Source organism: Prionailurus bengalensis, chromosome X, assembly GCF_016509475.1.
Source record: "Prionailurus bengalensis isolate Pbe53 chromosome X, Fcat_Pben_1.1_paternal_pri, whole genome shotgun sequence".
In the NCBI taxonomy this organism is placed as follows: Eukaryota; Metazoa; Chordata; class Mammalia; order Carnivora; family Felidae; genus Prionailurus; species Prionailurus bengalensis.
Window position 1 is genome coordinate 38,836,061 of NC_057361.1, and position 7,410 is coordinate 38,843,470.

Below are 7,410 nucleotides of genomic sequence, written 5' to 3' on the forward strand. Positions count from 1 at the left end.
TAGGTAGGTGTTAGAGCAGGTGTGTGTGTGTGTGTGTGTGTGTGTGTGTGTGTGTAGAGTATTTGTGATAGGGGAAGAGATTTTCGTAATCTAGTCTAAACAACCGAGTAGTACCAAGCATAAGTCATTTACTCGGGATCTCACAGCTGGTTAGTGGTAGAGTCAGGAGTGCATCCGGGTTTCTTGACTCCCAAGGTATTGCTGGGCCAAGCCACGCTGACAATAAAGTCTTTGACATGTCCAAGCAACTATTTCTTGCCAGATTCCAAGCTGGTTCATTCATAATCTGTGGGCCCATCCTCTCTGATCTTGTTCTGAGACTTGTCCACTGAAATCCCAAAAATAATATGTAGTTTGAAGTGATATGCACCGTGAGCGTAAAATAAACGTCCCATTTCAAAGACTTGGTGTGACGAAAAGAATGTAAAATACCTCATTAACAGGTTTTCCTATGGATTAGATGATGAAATTATAATATTCAGGATATATTCGATTAAGTAAAGGGTGTTGTCAAAATTGATTTTACCTGTTTATATTTATTGTTTTGATTTTTGATTTTCATTTTTTCAGTGTTTATTTTTGAGAGAGAGAGAGAACACTAAGTGGGGGAGGGACAGAGAGAGAGGGAGACCCAGAATCCGAAGCAGGCTCCAGGCTCCATGCTGTAAGCACAGAGCCCGATGAGGGGGCTCGACCTCACAAACCTCAAGGTCATGACCTGAGCCGAAGTCAGACGCTTAACCGACTGAGCCACCCAGGCGCCCCTATAGTTATTGTTTTTAATGTGGCTACTACAAAATTTTAAATGATTTATGTGGCTCACATTACGTTTCTATCAGGTGGCATGGATTTAGGCTCTGGATAAAAGATTGCAGTTTTGGATAAATAAGATTAATGTAAGAGATAAATGACTCAGGTGTACTAAGCTGTGCTAAGCTTAAGAAAGAAATGATTTCGATGTCTGGACTTGTACTGTTTACTATAATCCTCCCTTCCTTGGAGTGGAACATGTACATGAAACATGTACCTTCATGGGGTTCTTTCAACAGGCCAGTACTCAGGCCATACTTCAGACGAGGCTTGTTAGGTCAAACCTGTAAGAGGAATTGTTAAAGGGTGGGGAAAGGCGGGGGACACGAAGGGAGAAAGGGAGAGAGAACAGTGTTTCTGAGAATAATTGGATGATTGGAGGATAAGAAGGCTATACATTTATTTCGGAGTAAATTAATTTCCCAGAAAAGGTACTGAGAAACCTGTACGTTTCATTGCTTTGGTTGTTTCCACAGAAGCCTGATCCAGGCACATAGGAGGGCAAATAAAATGATCTAATAGGTATCTTCGGCTGGCAGCGTGAATGTAATTTTAAGGCAGAATACCCAGGCTAAAAATTGAGCTATAAAATAGCAGCCAACTCTGATTTATTTCTATCAATGTAGTACTATAACCTTAAAAAAAAAAAAACCTAAAACTTTTTATTGCAGAGTCATATAACAAGAAATCCTAAGAATGCATATTTTTTGCTGGGAAAAAATATGGGTAAGCATAATGTTCAGCCTCAGCGAAGCTATATTTGAGAAGTTACAGCTTGCTTGAACTATGAATGGGTAGAATAAATAAATGGTAGCTGATACTTCTGACTGCTTTCTGGCGTCAGGTAAGGTTCTAGATTTCTACACATCACCCATTCACTCGCTTTAATCCTCATAACAGTACCCTGAAGTTTATACATACTTACAGAGGCAGAATCCAAGGCACAAAAAGGCCAAATAACTTGCCTGAAAGTCAAATGACTCCGAAACAGCAGAGCAGAGATGTGAACTTAAGCAGTCTGGCCCTAGGGTTCATGCTCTTTTTTTTTTTTAATGTTTATTTATTTTTGAGAGAGAGAGAGAGAGAGAGAGAGAGAGAATGAGTAGGGCAGGGGCAGAGAGAGAGGGAGACACAGAATCCTAAGCAGGCTCCAGGCTCTGAGCTATCAGCACAGACCCCAGTGCGGGGCTTGAACTCACAAACTGTGAGATCATGACCTGAGCTGAAGTTGGACGCTCAACCGACTGAGCCACCCAGGCGCCCAATGCTCTTAACATGCAACAGTATGTGTGCTGAGCACTACAAATTAGTCAGTGAAAGGGGGCAAACAGTCAAAACAAAATCTTAGGATGTCAGTTTCAAGGACAATAGCGAAGAATGCTTTTGTATTGTGCGTGAGGGGCCGTCAGGCAAGAAGAATTGGGAACATCGCATTGGCCAACGGCGTGAGTACTGGTGGAGCAGTCAGAAGACACAGAATCAAAAACCTCTATAAAATGAGAGAGGTGAACCACATGCCTTCCATGTGCCTCTTCAGTGTTGATGTTAGTACCATGGTTTCTTATGGCCTCTTCCAACAGCAGGTACCCAAAAAGTCGTGAATCGCAAATGGTGCCGTGGAATCAAATAAGGGAAAGGGAACGAGATTGTCCCAGTGCGAAAAAAGGGCATAATTGGATGCTAAGATTATGGAAAAACACACTGCTGGTGTAGACCAAAATAGAAGAGAATGCGTTGTGAAGAATTCAGTTATTTAAAACCGTAAGCAGGGTTTAGAATGTCAGCTCTGGCAAGGAGAGAACTTACCTCTTTAAATTTATTTCCATAGCACATACGCACGCACAAATACTTCACATATGCTTTGCAGTGATGATGGCAATACAAGTTCTGGTGGTCATTTTGAAGATAATGAAGAACTCTGCGGTGCCGAAAAGAAAAGTCTGAGTGATGAAAAACCAAAGCGCTTAGTCCTCCTCTCTGTAAAGCAAGGCTGATGTTAACCTCAAGGTCGTCTGGGAGGATTAAATGAGATAAAGCAGAGAAAGTGCTCATCACAGTGTCTGCTTCGTTATATGCTGTGATTCGAGGTTGATGACGATGATGATGATGGTCCTAGGGAGCCCTGTCCCACTCTCAACAATTTGAAAATAGAACATTCCAGTTAACATGCTCGTCTAGCGCTAGGACGCTGAAGCTATTAAAACGATTACAGCCGAGTGTGATAGGATTTTAAAATCACAAGCACAGTTTTGGCCTCATATATAATTTGGAATGTATTTCTTTTCCCCAGATGCTTATAGAAAGACAGTATATTCTCTGATGTTCTATTGGGTCAAGGTCCTGCGTGCTCTGTGTATGTTGTGTTATTGTTTGCTAACGAGGACTGGTATATTCCGACACAAAGGGATTTGGAGTTCCTTTTCGTTCTGTCCACATGCTTCAGGAAAAAGAAACAGAGCATGTTTGGAAATGGCAAAGAAGGCATGCACTTTAAGTTCAAACGTCAACTTTCGGTTTCTTACCCGCGAGATTTTTGTAATAATTAACTTAACGCCGTAAGGATATTCTGAAAACCAGACGTGCAAATGCTACACAAATGTTAGTGTTATCACCTAAAGTCACGTTTCTCCTTACTTTTAAAATGGCTCTTTTACTTCTTTTTAACGTTTATTTTTGAGAAAGGGGGGGAGGGGTAGAGAGAGGGGGACAGAGGATCTGAAGCAGGCTCTGTGTGGACAGCAGTGAACCCAATGAGGGGCTCGAACCCATGAACCATGAGATCATGACCTGAGCCGAAGTTGGACGCTTAACCGACTGAGCCACCCAGGCGCCCCTGAAATGGCTGCTTCAAAGCCAAGCACATAAGGTCATCACTTGGTGGATTATCACTTATTACAGTTACCTCTCGGCCCCTCTAGCCTGGGCACATATTAAAAGCAAGGCTATGAGTTTTTCACCTCAAATCTCTCCGGCATTTAGCACTCTAGCGGACGCGTAGTAGGCGCCGGCATAGTATGTTGGACGTTCGCGTTCAGAGGGAGCACGAACATTGGTTTGAACCCCACATGTTATGGGCCACGTGTGTAATGAGACTCGATGGCTTAAAGACACTTGTCTCCTTTCATAGGCCAATGAAATATGTAAAAGTTACTGCTGTGGGCTTGGCTCCTGAGCTGAGGTGGTGCTTGTGGTACAGTATTGATTAGGGATGGGTGCCTGATCAAGCTTGGAAGCAAGCGGGGGAAGCAAGCTTGGACACAAAGACGGATGGAGCTGGCACGCGTCCATCAACCCCGCTGGCCAGCCCTGGAGCCGGGACCGCCTGCTCGAGCTGTCTTTCATCAGGCCAGGATAGCCAGGCTCTTACACCCCCATCCCCATCAGTCACTGGGTATGAGCCACCCCTGGAAGAACGTGCCCTTGGGCAAGGTGACTCTATAGCTAAGGCAGTTCCTGAAGGGATTGACAGTCGAAGCCACAAATCCTTCTTTGGTGTTTGTCCATGTTCACCATAGTCACCAGATTTAAAAGATTCTGTCTACCCCGCGAGAAGATGGTGTTAATATTTGAGGGCACAGAATGACTTCAATGAATGAGAAATTTGGAATTACATTCTTTTTTAAAAAAAAATGTTTTTTAACGTTTATTTATTTTTGAGACAGAGGGAGACAGAGCATGAATGGGGGAGGGGCAGAGAGAGAGGGAGACACGGAATCTGAAACAGGCTCCAGGCTCTGAGCCATCAGCCCAGAGCCAGACGCGGGGCTCGAACTCACGGACGGCGAGATCATGACCTGAGCTGAAGTCGGACGCTTAACCGACTGAGCCACCCAGGCGCCCCAACATTCCTTTTTTTAAAAAAATGTTTACTTATTTACTTTTGAGAGAGAGAGGATCCGAAGCAGGTTCCACGATGCCAGCACTGAGCCCGACGCAGGGCTCGAACTCACGAACTGTGAGATCCTGACCTGAGCTGAAATCAAGAGTCAGATGCTTAACTGACAGAACCACCCAGGCACCCCTGGAATTATACATTCCTAATTGAATTACAGAAAAGGCCTATGCCCTTACAGATTTAGGGTAGAACGTACCGAAACATTTCATTAACGTAGTGAAGACTTAAGAGGAAGGTATTGATTTGTTGGCATGCGATTATCATTCTCCCATGAAATACCATCCTTCGGCAAGTAGTTGCTGGGTACCCGTTTGTGCATTGACACAGGCATTACTAAGCAAAACGCTGCTCCCAACGTGTAATGATACAGCTACGGGCAGGACCTCTCTTCCCAGATCTGAGCGTCTCCACTGTTCCAGTTCCTGGAGGGAATGGCCATGTCTATCCACCATGATGTGACTGCGCCCTGGGGTCCTGAAGAGGACAGCATCAGCAGGATATGGCTTGCCTTTTGGATATAAGCCTTCCCAACCACCTGACCCCCATGCATTTGGTGCTCCATATTGGTCGGCCCTCTTGCTCAAGCGTGTCTGTTTCAGCAGGGCCTGAAGAAGTGGCCTAAAGCATGTCTGGACCTTAATTCCTCCAACGTACTCAGAAATGAACGTACTCAGAAATGAACTCAAGAAATGAACGTACTCAGTTACCCAGTCATAATGTGGATGCCGCCCGCCCTGCCTAATACAAAATACTGCGTTGGCTGGATTAACAAGCACTTGAATTTAGAAAAAAAAAAAATCAACCATTATTTCCTTAGGGCCAAGAAGGGCTCATTTGTCCTTCATTCTAAGCTTCTGGGGAAAGTCCAGAAGCTTACATGAATAAGGCTCAAGAGATTGGTCTGGGAAACTCAAGAAAATCAATTCGGTCCATAATCCCCTCTATCTTCCAGGGTGGTGTTAACTCACCATTAATAAATGCTTATAAATGGTGAGGGTTAAATCGGTTTACCAGAGTCTTGCCCTCCACCGTCATGGATTCTCATGCAGATTCTGAAGATGTATGCTACTAAGATCATAACATACTTTGATCTCCCTTTATTCATGCATAGCAAATGGGGAAGGTGGGTGAATATTTCTCAGGCATTCCAGGGGTAATGTTTTTAACTGATCAATGTTTTCATTTGGTTTTCTCTCAATCCTTAGGGGTAGACATTAAAACAAGGCTAAATATGTTTGATTTTTTAAAGACATAATACAAATTCCATAGTAACTCAATATCCAATAATGTCCAACTTCTCTCCGTTCCCAGGGCTATTTTGAGGTCTTTAGGGAAAATATCATTCTTTTTCCTCTTTCTCAGCCTTGATATGCCCCATTAAACTTCACTCTGTGTCTCTCACTCTTTGGGCAACTGGGCGAGTTCCTGGCTTTCTGCGGGTCTCCATTTGCTCGTGTTTAGGGAGAGAAGAGGATGGGTGGTCTTTCATGGCTCTCTCAATGCCACTGTTCTTTGCTTCTCTGGTGTTTCGAGCATAGTCTGCTCATTTCCATGGGGGAAGCTTTGACAATAGGCTATGTAATGGGATTTGAAGGGAACATTTTCAATGGCTTCTGGGGAATTTGGAAAACATGAGTCACATAACTGCCCCCTCTAGTCCCAAATTGGTAGTAAGGAAACAAAAACTGGAGTTGGGGGCATATGACGCTCAAAGCAAATTGAATTTTCAAAGCCGGGAAGAGATCTTTTAAGGCTAGATGCATTATTTGCGCTTTTTGATTAGCAACATGAAAGAATATAGCTATAAATGTGACCTGCAGCTAATACTTTCATTGTCAGTTAAGGATTATAGCCATGTAACTTTAGGTATCAAATTTAATTCTTTTTTTATGACAAAATTTCTCTTTACGTAATGGTTTAAATTACCAGTTCACATTTGCCTTCAAAATGAGGAGACCTCTAATCAGTCAACTGCTTGGCTCTGTCACCAGGAAGGTTGAGATCAAGGTCAAGGTTTAATAGCATTCGTTTGATTCTGTTCCAAGGTCACAAATACAAATTCAACCCTGCTGGCTTTCTGAAAACGGTGCGAAAGCTATGCCCAGAGAGCGTACAAAGGAAAAGCAATTCACAAGATGGCTGCACTAACAGTGGGGTGCACCGTTATCCCTGGTGAACCAAGACAGCTCAGTGTCAAGGTTGCCCTGGAAACTGAGTCGCCAGTCTGGGGTAGTGTTGTGGCGCCTAAAGTGCCTCGATAATTCTCATAATGCTCAGGAGTATAATCGGACCTAGGGCCCCGGACAGTCAAAGGCACAGAAACCATGGTGGGTGAATTATTTGTCGTCCTGGCTCTTCAGACTTCATTTATGGATACTTACTCTTTTCCGAGTAAATTGAAGACATTAAAAAAGAGATGACTTTAGGGCACCTGGGTGGCTCAGTCCGTTAAGCGACTCGATTTTGGCTCAGGTCATGATCTCAAAGTTGGTGAGTTCGAGTCCTGCGTCGGGCTCCACGCTGATGGTGCAGAGCCTGCTTGGGATTCTCTCTCTCTCCCTTTCTCTCTGCCCTTCTTCCGCTGGTGCTGTCTCTGTCTCTCTCAAAATAACTATATAAACTTAAAGAAAATGACCTCTATTTCATTCCATAGTGCCCAAAGAAGCCGGAATGCATCAGATTTTATGTTGATTCAATAAGTTAAT